A 15,570-nucleotide genomic window follows, 5' to 3' on the forward strand; every position below is an offset into this window, starting at 1 on the left:
TAAAATGCATCAAAAAGTGTGGTAGGACGTAAGTTAATAAACGATGTGTATTTTAAACCCATACTTCCAATTTCCATGCATTTGACTCAACAGTCAAAACATGCTTGTAATATAATAATAATATATAATATTGCATTGCCTAAGACAGGGTATCAATAATCGAAAAATACATATCATTATGAGTACTTCAATCTTCTATCAACGTCTGATACTTATTGACCTTGTTATTAGACAAGGTATTCAAAAATAGAGATAGACTCATTTGAGTGTTCCCCTCCACGGAAATCTTTAGTAAAAGGCGAAAGATTTATACGTTTTGAAGGGAAACCAGAGTAAAGAAACAATCGCAAGTAGCAATTATATTACTAAGCGGGGAAAAAAATCGTCAGCGTCTCTTAGGGGGCTATGTTTATCGTATAGCGACATCTAGTGGCAAAAAGACAAACTTTTTTACTGTCCTACTCTAACTTCAATGTTCTGTACATAACATTTCACTATTTTTTTCAAATTAATTTATTTAGTTACATTGATATATTATTTAACATCAAATTGTGGATTAATAATAACATAATACCAAAGTTATTTTGAACATTGTAATCTCACGAACAACTGGACCGATTTAAGAATCCTTCACCATTGTATACATGATCCTTGAGTCTTATATATATAACACAAGGGAAGCGCAAAGAATGAAGAATAATTGTGTAAACTACAAATACGATCAATTTAAATTATTTCATGTTGAATAGGAACTAACAGTAACTTTCTAATTGGAAATTTCTATTGTTATATAACATTTAGCATTATTTAAAATTTATTAGTGGTGAGAATCGATCCTGCTGGCTAACTCTGCTTTTTTTAATAAAATGACTCACTATCGTGATCAATAACGATTAAATTATTATTGCAACAAGCTTCATATACTGTAAAAACTAAATCGTAGTTATAATGTATCGTACATGATTTACAAAGGTGTCTCCATGGGACAATCTCAGTGCTGCCAATGAAAATACGCCATGATATAAGCTTCCCATGGCATTTTAATTACGATTCGACTGTTTCAATGGATGACCATTGGTTATAAAGGAGGAGTTTTGATGAGTATATTTGTAGAGATGTTTGTAGGTGTATTTCCAAATGTTCATGGGCGGTGGTAGCGCTTACCATCAGGCGACCCACCAGCTCCATTGCTTAAAATGATATAAAAAAAGGAAAAAAATATTAAGTAGACTACCAAATCTATAAAACCATTCTGACACGAACCAATGGAGACATTTGAAGCATTTTAACTAGCAGACCTCAGGCCCTGATTAAGCAGTTCGCAAATAGAAACATAAATTTATAAAACTTCTTGCATGTTGTGAGCTAAACAATGCATGATGTTATTTTCTTGGGGTAAATAAGCATTACCTAAATGGGAATATATATAGAAGTGCATACGTATCTTCAAACTCAAAAAATAATAAATTATCAAAATTAGGCCATTCAACTTGGTGCACCCATACAGCTGCCTTTAGCAAGATTCAAATGAAATTAAACAGAAAATGTAATATATTATTATATAATAAAGAATAAAGGGAAGTAACAGTATCAAGTACATTTTAGTTACAAGATGTATATACACAATTAGTTATTTTATGATATTTCGACCCAAAATTCTTAACATCACCTACATGTGCATTACCAGTGTAAGATTAATATGCGAAGAGCATTGTCATGAAAATATCCATTATGTGTTTTAAAAATGTTTTCACAGCGCATATGATTTCATTTAGCTGGGAAGCATTTGCCGACATTAGCCGAGATCGTTAAGGCAAGGAGCTTAGTCCATTAGGCGAAGGCGTTATGTTGAAATCTTTATTAGACCATTGATATATGTGTTCTAGATTTTTTTGCGTTTCCTTCGCTGTTGTAGCGGTGTGGAACAAACTTGGTATGTTAGAACAGAACAATAAATATGAAAGTTTGTTTGGATGTATGTCCGTCATTTACACTGAAACTACTCGAATTTTTGAGCATTAAAAAAAATAATCAGCCAATTCTTACTCATGGACTTCTTCAACATATATTGTTTCACGCTGCGGGTTACACGATGTATTAAATAATACAACGTGTAACCCGCAGTGTCACTCGCCAGGTACCCGAGTAAAAAGTAGCTAATAGTAGAACTTTTTAAATGATTGCCGAGATTGTTTTAGTATTTCATAGAAAATTGTTGTCACTTGGTTCCAGTTTAGAACTCAGAGTACCCCCTGTCCAGGGAGATCAGTAATATTTTTTATTGAACAAATTATTGGCAATTGTAATAATGCAACAAAAAATAGTGACTTTTTCGCGAAGGTATTCACTTTACTAATAACGAACTTGGGACGTAAATAATTCACGTAAACGTTCAGTTTCGCAACGGTTAATCAAATGAACGCAGCCCTTAACTTAAATATGTAATTTGGATGTTCTGTTGAATTTATCGTGTGTAGATTTAGTGAAGGCACATAGTACAATTATGCTTTAAGAGTTTTATTTATTTACTGCATGAGAAATTTTGAAATAATAGAAAAAAATTGATCACGAGGCAGGATTCGAACCTGCGTTTCTTGCCTAACCGTAGCAATATAAAGCATTTATAAAGTATTTCAATGCTATAAAACTAAAAATTATATTTACTACATGTTCATCCCGGCTCCGCCCGGGTTTCAAGATTCTTGTTTTATCCTAAGTGAGCGTGATTGACGGACAAATATCCAAACGAACAAACTTTCAGATTCATAATATTAGTGAGTGTGATTACAAAGAAAACTATTACAGCTGGCACAATTGAATAAGAACAGATAAAAATATTACACGTGCTTTAAAAATTAAGCCCTTTAAGGTTGAAATAGGTAATTAAGTTTCTTAATTCGTGGTTTTGTTTCCAGTTGAAACAGAAGCCATAGATTGTGCTATAATATCGAATTTAAGAAAATTATGTGCCAATTTAATTTTCATTTGTTTGAAAATCTACTAAGTTATTAGAGTGAGCCAGATTTAATATCCTCTTCCCTTGCCAGCTGCGAAATTGTATAATAATTTCCTTTATTTTGTTGTTTTTGTTTTTCCATCATTCGTATTTTTCTATTGACTTCAAAAAAAGGTTGGAATTGGACACAATTGGAATATATTTTTTGTGTTTGTTATCTGTCTGTAATTGTCGACTGGATGAACCGATTTTGGTGATTCTTTTTTTTTTTGTTTGAAAGCTGTTGTCTACGTTAGGTGCTATTAATACCCCCTAAAATCCCAATTTAGACTGGATAACGGTTGACTTTTTTGATAAAAACTCTTTGATAAAATCACTTACAATACACATACTTCTAAAAACACGTAAAGAAATATTTAAACAAATCACCAATTCAGAAATATGAACAATGCACATAAATTCACAATAAACATAAAACAACTTACGCGGACAGCCCCAAGCGGATTTTTCATAGCATCGGCTTACAATCCTGGACCGTTATAAGAGTAGACTTCCCTGACACACGACTATAACTTTAACCACAAATTAACTCTAAAAGCTACTGTTAACTCGCCCCTTTCTGTTAAAACGTACAATAGCAAAGTTTGGAAGCGACAAACGGTGCTGCACAAAATTTATTGTTCATGTCGGTGCTAAGGAGTGTTCTGATGAGGGTAACTTAATTCGTTACTAATTCCTGGACATGAAATATTCGGGCTTTATATTCCGAATGATTAACGTTTCGATTTTACGTTTACTCGATTTGATCGATTACCTATTTAGGTACTTACTGCTTCTCTTTCTTAATGTCTCCAGAGGCATTTGGGAAATATAATGACAGTAGATTTAAAGTTAAGACAGATTTTATGATGGATCAGGTAATATAGTGATTTAATGTCCTACTAGCCCTACTAATATTATAAATGCGAACGTTTGTAAGGATGTGTGTGTGTTTGTTACTCTTTCACGCAAAAACTACTGAACCGTATGCAATGAAATTTGGTACGTAGATAGCTGGACAACTGGAATAACATATAGGCAACTTTTTTTACCCGATATTCTTACGGCATACGGACATACGCGGATGAAACCGCGGGGCGCAGCTATTTTAATCTAAATTAATATTACGAAATCTCATTAAATCATCGGATAGGTAAGGTAAATATAACATAATTGCTCAATTGAGCGATATGTTATATTCGCATTTGCGAATCTGGCTCGTGACACTAGGGGTTCCATTAAAATTACATAAAGAATAACTCCAAAAAAATCGAAATCCATTCAAGTTTTGATCGTGACGACCATTGCCTAACCTCGATTTATTATTAGTTTTTATGGCGAAAACAGAAATACACCATTTCAACTGTCTACCTATTACTGTTCGTGAGATATAGCTAGGTCAGCAATGGACGAAACGACTGACAGACACACTGACAGCGATGTCTTAGTAATAGGGTCCTGTTTTACCCTTTGGACATGAAACGCTATAAAAGGCAGTGCTGTTTACGACCAATTCTTTCAATAACCAAAGAATATAAAATACCTACACAAACAGTATGATATACAGTCTCTTTGAAAAAAGAAATAAGGTATAACGCCACAGTAACATGCTTGTAAACCTTAGGGACACAGTCTGCAATCATTCTTTCTTTAATTTCTATATTACCACAAAAGAAATAGGTGTTCTTTCTTCCATTGTGAATTTAAAGCAATCGTGTATATTTTTAAAACAAAGTTCATTGCTCTTTTTTAAGATGGCCGTCAAAATGTAGCTGTAATGCTAATGGAGTTCGGACAGTTAATGATACGCGATTTAAATATTACAAAGAAAAATTCATAAAAGATTCTGTTTAAATGGCGCGTTCTTAAAACGGAGAAATTTTTAAATTATGACGTATAGGGTTTTCTTTTTCTGCGCGCTGCATTGGAGAGCAATAGAGGTGATTTTACCTTGTCTTTCCAATTAAGGAGACGATAAATGCAGAACTATTTTTTTGAAAATTTTCTCGCTCCTTATATTTTGAAATAACTTAGGTTTTCTTAATTACAATAGTGACTTAATAGTAAATTTATTTGTATGTTAGAGGAGCATTTGTAAACCAGGCGGCTGCAGAGTATAAACAGACTTTTCCTGTGTTCTTTCGAGCATATATTAATACTTGATGTATATTATCCGCTGAATGAAACTAAAAAACGTTTATCTTTACTCTTTATGACTCGATATACAACATGATTGATATGTAGACATTCTATTACTAAAAAAACTTACTAGAAGGCTTTTCTAGCCTTCACACGATTTCTCACAGCAGTGTTGGTATGACCGAAACATTATAGCATGAAATTGTAGTCCGCACTTAGAACACTAGGCGTTATGAATAATTAAGTGTTAGATGACGCTACTAAGATGGGATATAATTAGCTGTCGAAATGAGTAAAGGAATATTACAAAACACGTACTCACGGCCACTTTGATTAGTTTCAATGATTGTCGGGGCAAGAGTACTTATATATGGAGTATTTATTTAGAAGAAGCTATCTCAAAATAATTAAATAATATAATGAATAAATCGCGTTTTAAATACGTTAAAAGTCTTTAATTTCTGATACTTTACTATCAATAAAGTAAAGCAGTGGTGGCTCAGTGGTGAGAACCTCGGACTTCAAAATCGATAAGTCGGGGTTCGAGACCGGGCGAGCGTGCAGGAAATAAATTGATTTTTCAATTTATCTGCGCATGTACATAACATCACCACTGCTTAAACGGTGAAGGAAAACATCGTGAGGAAACCGGCATGTCCGTGAATCAAAAGTTCGACGACATGTGACATCTGCGAACCCGCACTTGGCCAGCGTGGTGGATTATGGCCTGAACCCTAAGAGGAGAGAACCCTGATGATGACTATCAATAAACTTTACTCTATTAAGTTCAGGACCTCATCATCAGATGTCCCACCAACTACTGCATAAAAATGTAAATTTCCTGCATCAAAAATGGTATGAGACTTTCGCAGATATAAACTATAAGAATAATTTTTAACACAAATCGGCGATGCGGTGAAAATTTTGGCATACTTACAGCCGAACCGCACAAAGATTCGCGGCAGCGTTTTTGTGCCGTTGCTTTAAACGAAATTTTTATTTGAAGCTAACGCTCTTCGGACAAAAGGAGAGCAAAAATGGCCTGCGAACACTTTGAATTATTAATGTTACTGTGGAGATTCTTGGAAAGCATTTCTTGTATTATTTTCATAATCATCTGACGTAAATGGCGGCTGAGGTAATAATATTTCCTTTAACGTTCGCGTTATGATTTGTGTTTTAATGTCGGTCTATTGTCTTCATTTTTAAAAGAAATACTAGCTATGCATTTTCTTGACTACGAATTAGTAGGAATTTGCAGTGGTACGCGTATTATAACATTGTGCAATTAGTGACATGTTTAGAATTCAAATGTATTTTACTTTTTATTTATTTTAATAATCTACTTCTTTGTTTAAAAATGTACACGAGAACCCTTTTAAACCTTACAGTTCGACACCTGTAAACAACCATTATCTATTTCCTTGTATACTTCAACCGAAAACGAATTAAAAAAGTGAGAAGTTACATTCGGACCCACTAAAGCAGAACCAGAACGAACTGCCGCTTTATTTATACCCTAAAAACTGCGAACGCGTCGAACAGTCCAATTCACATGGGTAATTCGTAGTCATTGCCAAAAATCATCGCCATATTTATTTTTTACAGATGACGCACTGGCCAGTCACGCTTTGCCAATTCGGCGGCAGATTGCAATTGAAATTTTATAGTCAGCGTTAAACACGCATTGTATTCCATTTTACAAATAATTTTAAATCGTACCGAATATAACCGTTCATTCGAGTCCGTGTTAATAATGCTTAATTGATATAATGTTTGCGAATAGTTTGGAGGCAATTTAACGATGCGTCGATGAGGTTTCCAATTAAAAATGTTTAGTGAATTAAGTTTTGGCTTTAGGTTCTTTGAAAAGTCTCATTAGAGTTCTTTCGAAAGGTGCTAATAGTGTGCTGTTGAACCTTGACCTTCTTGAGAGTGGTGTGCGTTTGTAACGCACGTTACTTTAAAAATTCTATAGAAGATATTTGTTGGATAAAGGAAAAACATTCACGTTCTTTTTCAGATGATACAATAAGGGTCTTTTTGCGTTTAACACATACATATCTTTTTATTATTTAGCAATTCCACACTCTCCTGGTTAATACGAAAAAAGGACAATTAATTTATAATGTTTAGCACACTAAAGAACTAATTGAAACTTGCAGTAAATACTTTTTTCAACTTTTTACCACGAACTAAATAACAATCAACAAAATCTTACTTAGACAACATTTACAGTTTTTCACCCGTTTACAAACAAATTAAGTACAAAAACCAATAAAACAAAATATACCCTCAACAAAGCCATTCACAAAAATAGGAGCCGGCAATCTCGGAGCTAAATAAAGATCTAAATGCAATTATGTTTATCTAGATTAGAAAGAGCTGAGTCATTGCAATCGTGGTAATCTGAAACCGTCTGTAATGAATAGGTGTGGGTGCTTTTGGCCACGATAAATAACTAGCATGCTAGTGGAATACAAAATGGTCAATGAAAATAGTGTGAACTGGCCTATTCTTTTCTATAGAAGCGTTTGGGTAATCAAAGGGTTGTAAAGAAAAAATGGATCTTCGTAAGTATTTGTTTATATTTGATGTAGATAAAAAGGTTTCAGATTGACGGTGAAGCCCTGTGTCCCTTAGATATGGGACTCATTTCACATACGTTTTATATAAGTACTAACTGAATATTCTGATATACTTTCTTGTATTATACCACACCCACACATAAGTGTGTTTCGTAGAGTGAATAATAGAACCGGAGGCTGGTTTTCTCTTTGACACCCTTCCCAGTTCTTTCCTTTATTATTTGTCAATCATTTCCCTATCTTTTGCCCCTTAAAAAGGGTCAACAGAATTGAAGAGGCACCTACTTCAGTCGAACCATTCTTTATTTTTTATGTCATAGCGGGCAAGTGAGCTGGTGGTTCACCTGATGGAAAACGATGACCACCGCCCATGAAATCAGGCTCAGACCTCTGAGAATGCGCTGCCCGCTCTTAAAGGGTAAGGGATAAGGAAAAAATTGATGACTGGAAAGAAGAAATGGACTGGGAAGGGCTAGGAGAAGGAAATAAGACCATTAGCTCGGTTGTCCATTATAACATAAAAATAAGTATTTCGTACTGCATACATTATAATGAAATATATATGGTGAGGTAATGGCGCTAGTAACTAAATCAGTTTGAAGTTTCGTCGGGCACCAATAGGTGCAATTTAAGCCCACTATTTCGATTATCGATTCGAATCATTTATTTTTATTGTAACGATAATTTATGCGTATATTTTTTATATTAATATACAGCTATAAGGTTATGTTAATCCTATTGTTGTGTTATTACAATTCTATTCAATAAAAAAATATTTATTTTTGCAAAATGCATATGGATTATTTATTTATTTACACTTTATATATACTGCTACTCCAAATGATAGTGAAAATAAAAATAAGCTTTCGTAATTAACATTGTATGTGTATTAGTACTTACGGGACGACGTGGTCGCTAAGCGACAAAGTCCCATGATTAATAAAGAAAAAAACCGTTGTATAAGTAACTGAGTATAATTATAATTAATATTTTGCAATTAACAGTTACATTTCCTCTTGCCGTTTTGTATGGAGATACTAATTCGATCACCTATAAAATACATTTTATTTATTTTTTGTCACACTAATATTATAAATGTGAATGTTAGTTTGTTTGGATGTTTGACCGTCAATCACAATGAAACTACTCAACGGTTTTTGATGAAATTTGGTATACATACACGGTATGAGCTGACTTGGGTGATAGAAAACTTTTTGACCCGATTAAACGCTCTGGATAAAACAGGAATATTGATATCCGGGTGGAGCCGGGACGAGCGTCTGGTATGCACATAAATTCATCCTATACTATTCAGCAGTTAAGGCGTAATAAGCAACAGAGTTATTTGCAATATAAGATTTATTTAATATTAAATAAAATTATCCAAGCGCACATTAATGAGAATCTTATTTATGTTACTTCCATTTGAATAATATATTTAAAAGCTTCCATCAAGAAATGAAAACTTCTAGTCTCAATAAAAGAATTGAGGCCGTTCGACTTAGACGTGATCTCATTTCCACAACGTCTTATAATAGAATTAGCACTAATGTTTGTTCATTACATTTTATATGTATTGTGAATTGGTAATGCATGCATCTATTGGTATTTCATCTAAACCTGTTATCAGATAGGACGCGTTCTACCTAGTTTGAACTAGTTGTAACTAAATATCTATGTTCTATCTAATTCTTCGTTCGATAGAAAACGGGTTAAAAATTAAACTAACTTTTATTTTGGTCCATCTAGGTTTCTAATGTGTGAGTGAGAAGCCGTGGTGTGTTGTGGTGCGCTCGCTTCGCTCGCTCGGCTCGAGCGGTGGTTCACAATCAACCTGACACCTGTTTTTACACTGAATTCTCTGTATATGCATGTAGACTATCCAATTAAAAAATGATGATTGAGTAAAGTGTACAACACTATTACATTGAGAAATCATAGTTTATTCTAGTTTTTAACGAGTTTACATGGCAAATACATTAGATACAACTAACTTTAACTAGGTAAAACGCGATCTGATGGAAAATGGGTGTTAGTAACATGCATAAAATCGAATAAAAAGTGATATTATTATATGCTTTCCGACTGCGGCTTTGCAGGAAAAAGTTCAATGGAAAAGTTAGTGTATAATTTATTAGTATAAGGTATTTTATAGTATGTTATATAATATATATCACTGGTTCTTTAACAACACTCGGAGACTGAAAATCGGTGCTGCGACGTTTTAGTTTCAGTTGTATACCGAACAATATCCCCTTTTAATGGCATAATGTTTCACAAACCACATTTCTCATGTACATGTGTATTATTTTGAATTGTTTTCGTCATTTATACATACCGTTAAATAAACATTTCCTTCCTTAATTAATTAAAATAAGTATGAAACTTTCAAACTCAAACTCAAATATTTTTTTATTCAATTTGACTTCTTAAAGAAGCACTTTTGAGTCGGCATAACAAAGTTTTTTTTTATGTCATAGCGGCAACTGAGCTTGTGGTTCGCCTGATGGTAAGCGATCACCACCGCCCATGAACATTCGCAAAGGTAGTGCCTCCGCGAATGTGCTGCCCGCTTTTATGGAGTAAGGGAAAAGGAAACGGGCCTCCGGCTCTTTTAGTTTTAACATTTACCACCGGAAAGCAGTTTCTACAGAGAAGATTCGGCAAGAAACTCTGTACTTGCACTTTTTCAATTATGTCAACTTTACATTTTTCCTTTCTGCGTATGAATATAATTCCTAAACACAATACGTTGCCATTTAATTCACGTCTGTTAATTTAATACCGTTTTTTTTTCATTAAAAACGCACTCATTTAACGTGGATATTATTGTTAACCGCAGAATGTGTAATTACTATGCCAATTTGACACGAGTTATAGCTCATGTGGCCATGCTACAAATCTTACTGGGATTATTATGAAATTTATAAGAAATGGAATTCGTTTGACCTAACTGCCTAAAGGTTTATTGTGGGAGTCGAGCACGCTTCGGCACGAATTGGGCCAGCTCGCACCGGGGAAGTACCACACCCCCACAGAAAACCGGCGTGAAATAGTGGCATGCCACTGTGTTTCGTACGGTGAGTGGGGGAGCCGGAGGCCCGTTTTCTTTTCCTCACCACCCGTCCTAGTCCATTCCTTCTTTCCAGTCGTTAATCCTTTCCTTTTCCCTTACCCCATAAAAGCGGGCAGCGCATTCACAGAGGCACTACCATTGCGAATGTTTATGGGCGGTGGTGATCGCTTACCATCAGGCGAACCACCAGCTCAGCTGCCCTAAAAAAAGGTAAAGGTAAGATTTAGAGATTCGTAAAGATGGGTTCCATTGTTCCATGCTTTATTTGTAATTAATAAATGAGGAACGGATTCCGTTTTGTTTGCTAAGAGTTGGCAAACGAAAGGCTAGATGAATTTATAGGTATTTTATATTTGTAAATAATTGCTGAGCATAATTTGATAGTTATTATATTAATAATATGCGTAGAATAAAAAACATAACTCAAGTCTCTGTTACTTGTGATCGTTATGAAGTATTTTATTGATCCTTAATATGGGACAATTCAGAAAGAGACGTATTTACGTCTCTTTCTGGTTGAAAAAAATATTATTTAATAAGAATTTTATCTACCACAAATACACGGTGTATCATCCTTTGATGAAGCGCAAATAATATTAAAAGTAAACTAGCTGTATCAACAACTCGTGAATATAATACGGATTGTAAGTTCAATCCACTTTAAATTTGTCTTAGTAAAACAAAAAAAAAATATCGTTTTCTTTCTTTCTTTTTTTATTTCTTTCTTTAAGACCTTTTTATTTCGGACTTCAAAGAGTTCAAAAGTCTATTTCATAGCAATTTTTTCTTATTCAACTGAATTCAATAAGATCACAGAGTCCCTCAAGCAGTTTAAAAATGATCATAATCACCTATACGACAAGAGATATAATTGCAAGTAATTATTAGTTCGATTAATTAAGCAACTTCATTGTTCGGCACGAGAGCTTCGAAAGCTTAATCGCCGACATACACCCAAGAGCTTAACGGATTATCGCTATTCGACTTAATCCGTACAACATATAATATCAGTAAATTTAGAAGTTAAATAAATTATAATTGGGTTTGTAGAATACGAGAGGCTGCAGATCCATTGGAGTATATGATTATTTATGGATTAGTTTCAGTTTCGTGATACTTTTAAATATATAATAAACACCCGCCTCGGCTTCGCCCGTGATACATATATAGCCTTTAGCCTTTTAAATGGGCTGAAAGAATTTTTCAAATCGGACCAGTAGTTTCTGAGATTAGTGCGTTCAAACGAACAAACTCGTTAGCTTTATAAAACTAGTATAGATAACCGTTAAATCGATTTCAAAACAGAGGTTGTCACTTCATAATTTTTAGATGAGAGTATAAAACAGCTTCTACAAATGTCATAAGTGTATGTTTGTTTGTATGTTTGGCCACATAGCTCAATAAGTATAAATTGAATAGAATTTATTTCGTTTTACTTGTGTTGGTCGTGTCCCCTAAATAGTGATCAATGCACATTTCATCACTTCATTTATATTTCTTGAGATCAAGGACTCAACAGAGATGGTGATCGCTAACCATCAAAACACCTCTGTTGCCCGATATTACATAAAAAACTAAATATATGGTAACACTAGCGCTACCCGCTTCATTTGCCACAATAATTCCTACGTAAAGTGTTTTATTGCGACGCTGAAATGTATTTTTGACCCGCGCTAATAGGGTCACTGTTGTGGTGAACCGTAAAATAGTACTATCCACCCAGCTCGCACCGGGGAAGTACCCCTACAGAAAACCGGTGTGAAATAGTAGTATGCTACTGGGTTTTGTACTCTGAGTGAGTAAGGAGAGTTGGTTTGTTTTATTTATTTAACGTTGTAACAAGCTTTCAATTCGTAATATACCAGCTATAGGCCCATTTTCTTTTCCTCACCCTTTCTAGTTCTTTCTTTCTAGTCATCGAACCTTACCCTACGGGGTAAGGTTTTTATAGGATACGTCCTATAAAGCGCATAGCACATTCACAGAGGCACTACTTACTACTACTTTATGAAAGCGGCGGAAAGCGACTTTGTTTTATACTATGTAGTAAAATTATCTGTTTGAATTTAAATGCATCGTAGCGATATGGCGTGTAAATTACAAACTATAAATCCAGATGTCGAAAGGGTGCCACTGAAAATCAGAGCTAGGGCGTTAAGCCTCAGGTTTCCTGAGTGGCATCCCTTTTTGACACACGCAGCCAAACATAATTGTTAAGTGTTAATTTTTATTTTTATCTATTTTTTTCCTCTTATATATTTGTTTTTTATTGTATGCTTCTGTTTTTTCTGTTTGATCTGTTGTGTGTGTGTATGTCTGTGTCAAATAAATGTTCTTCTTTCTTTCTTTCTTTCTTTCTTTCTAAATTGCTACGTCTACCGGCTATGGTGAATTCGTTTTTATTACTATGTCACAAGATACGAGAGTACAATAAGATGTTTTTGTAAGAAAATCTATATAACACGATAGTTTGGCGTCAAATCTATACACGTTTCTACAGTTCAGAAATGTAGAATCAGTATATACATTGAAAATTGAAAAAAAATAAAAAACATAGTATGATATTATTATATGTAATCGATGCTGAATCCAATAAAAAAATAAGTACTATTAACGGTAGTTTAAATTACGAATTTTGTTTTAAATACAATTATATTTTAATATTTTGGGCATGCATTGGGATACATTTCATCCCGAAAAGACGTAAACAATAAAAAACAAAGTTAACATTGCGGTTCGATTCCTAGATACGTTAACAGTATCTCAGCAACCTCATTTCAACAACCGCAAATAAAAAGTTTGTCGTTATGGAGACTCGGCCATACGCATCTTTACTAATATAAAATCGAAAGTATGTTTGTTTGTCTTTCTTTTACATATACTAGCGGCGTTATTGTACTCTAAATTGGCTGAAAAACCACATAAACAAAGCCGCAGCTAAAATCTGCCAAAACATCAAAACAAATACATTTCATTCTAATCAACAATTTATTAGCGTCAATTACAACGAGCAATGACATATATACATCGAATTTAATCAAATCGCCCGCTATTTATAAGCTATTCATATCAAATGGCATAAATAATTTAACTTCGTCCGTGGTAACTATCGCGAGTCAAATTCGATCAAACTGTATCACAATTACATCGGATTCTGAAATTTACGTCCATAAACGTGCATTATTTGGTTGCGAGCGGACTAATGCAGTGTGCCGTGGAGTTATAGGACTGGATGGCATCAATAATTATTATTCTCACATAATATTAGCCGGAAGCCTGTATCCTTTTCTTTACCAGTCCACGCGTATTCTTTTATTCCCATTGTCCATCCCTTAAAAGTGGACAACGAATTTGCATAGGACTTTTGAATTGTTCAAGCTATATCGCAGTATTTAATAGTAGTAATATTAGCTAGAAAAATAAAAATTAAAACTATTATTTATTTCGTCGTTGCCACTTCTAGTTATATAGATCCATGTCGCAGTCCGTATATTCACTAATGCAATTGCCCAACTCAAACATAATTTCGATCAACGCCTACCACAAAATCTTGCACAGTCAATTTATACGTTTGTTTACAGTAAGATAGAAAAATATGGCTCTTCCAGTAAGAAGTGAAGTGTACTTATTTATTTTGATCTGTGTTTCTTAATTGTTAATAATGAAAGCATTTTTCGTATACATCTTGCCAATTTTCTCAAGCTCTTTATGGATCACACGAAAGGCACGAGCTTTCAAATGAAAAAAAAATTCAATATCGATTCACTCATTCCCAAGTTCTGAGGTGACAAACAATAAAAAATGCAATCAAATTTAGAACGTTCTTTTGAAGTTAGTTGGAAACCTTTACAAACAAAAGTTTAAACGTTGGTTACCTTTATTAAAGGTACTAACATCAAATATTTGAAATTATTATACTCAAATCCCTGATAGCGCTTTTTCATCAAAGATGTAGTTTTTATTAGAATACTAGTGGCCCGCCCCGTCTTCGCCCGTGGTACATATATAGCCTTAAGCTTTCCTCAATAAATGGGCTGTCTAACACTGAAAGAATTTTTCAAATCGGAACAGTAGTTCCTTCCAAGCAAACTCTTCAGCTTTATAATATTTATTCGAATATACGGACAGTAATATTACATGTTGAGGAAAAAGATTATCTATTTGCCGGAACTATTGATTCAGAATAAAGTGATGGATGATTGTGGATAAACGGATATTCATAACTTGCGAAACATTGCGTATAATATCTGATAATCCTACTTCCTACTTCCTACTATCCTATCCAACTAATATTATAAATGCGAAAGTTTGTAAGGATGTGTGTGCGTTTATTGCTCTTTCACCCAAAAACTACTGAACCGATTGCAACAAAATTTGGTACGTAGATAGCTGGACAACTGGAGTAATATATAGGCATATTCCTACGGGATACGAACTTACGCGGGTGAAACCGCTAGGCGCAGATAGTATGTGATAATACTATTATAAGAACATTTGTTAAGCTTGAATATTTGTCTTTTACATGATCTTCAGCCTATATTTCTTCCCACTGCTGGGACACAGACCTCTTAAGAGTGTGCAGGCCATAATCTACCAGGATGCCCAAGTACGAATAGGATACAGATATGGTATTTGTTTTGATTCTTAAACACGATCTCTTCCTTCACCGTTTCGAGCAGTATCTAAATGTGAGCAATGCAAAGATGAATGGAAAAATACCATACTTTTCGATTTAAGGTCGTCACTACTAAACGTAATCCGAGGTACTCACC

General features: G+C 34.1%; 1 non-coding gene across 1 annotated transcript; it reads right to left on the bottom strand.

Moving 5' to 3' along the window:
• Positions 1-217: 217 nt before the first annotated feature.
• Positions 218-336, bottom strand: LOC119834737. Its single transcript, XR_005288020.1, has one exon. It is a non-coding gene; the product is annotated as a U5 spliceosomal RNA (small nuclear RNA).
• Between the last annotated feature and the right edge of the window lie 15,234 nt (positions 337-15,570).

The sequence above is a fragment of the Zerene cesonia genome, chromosome 19 (assembly GCF_012273895.1).
Source record: "Zerene cesonia ecotype Mississippi chromosome 19, Zerene_cesonia_1.1, whole genome shotgun sequence".
Classification (NCBI taxonomy): domain Eukaryota; kingdom Metazoa; phylum Arthropoda; class Insecta; order Lepidoptera; family Pieridae; genus Zerene; species Zerene cesonia.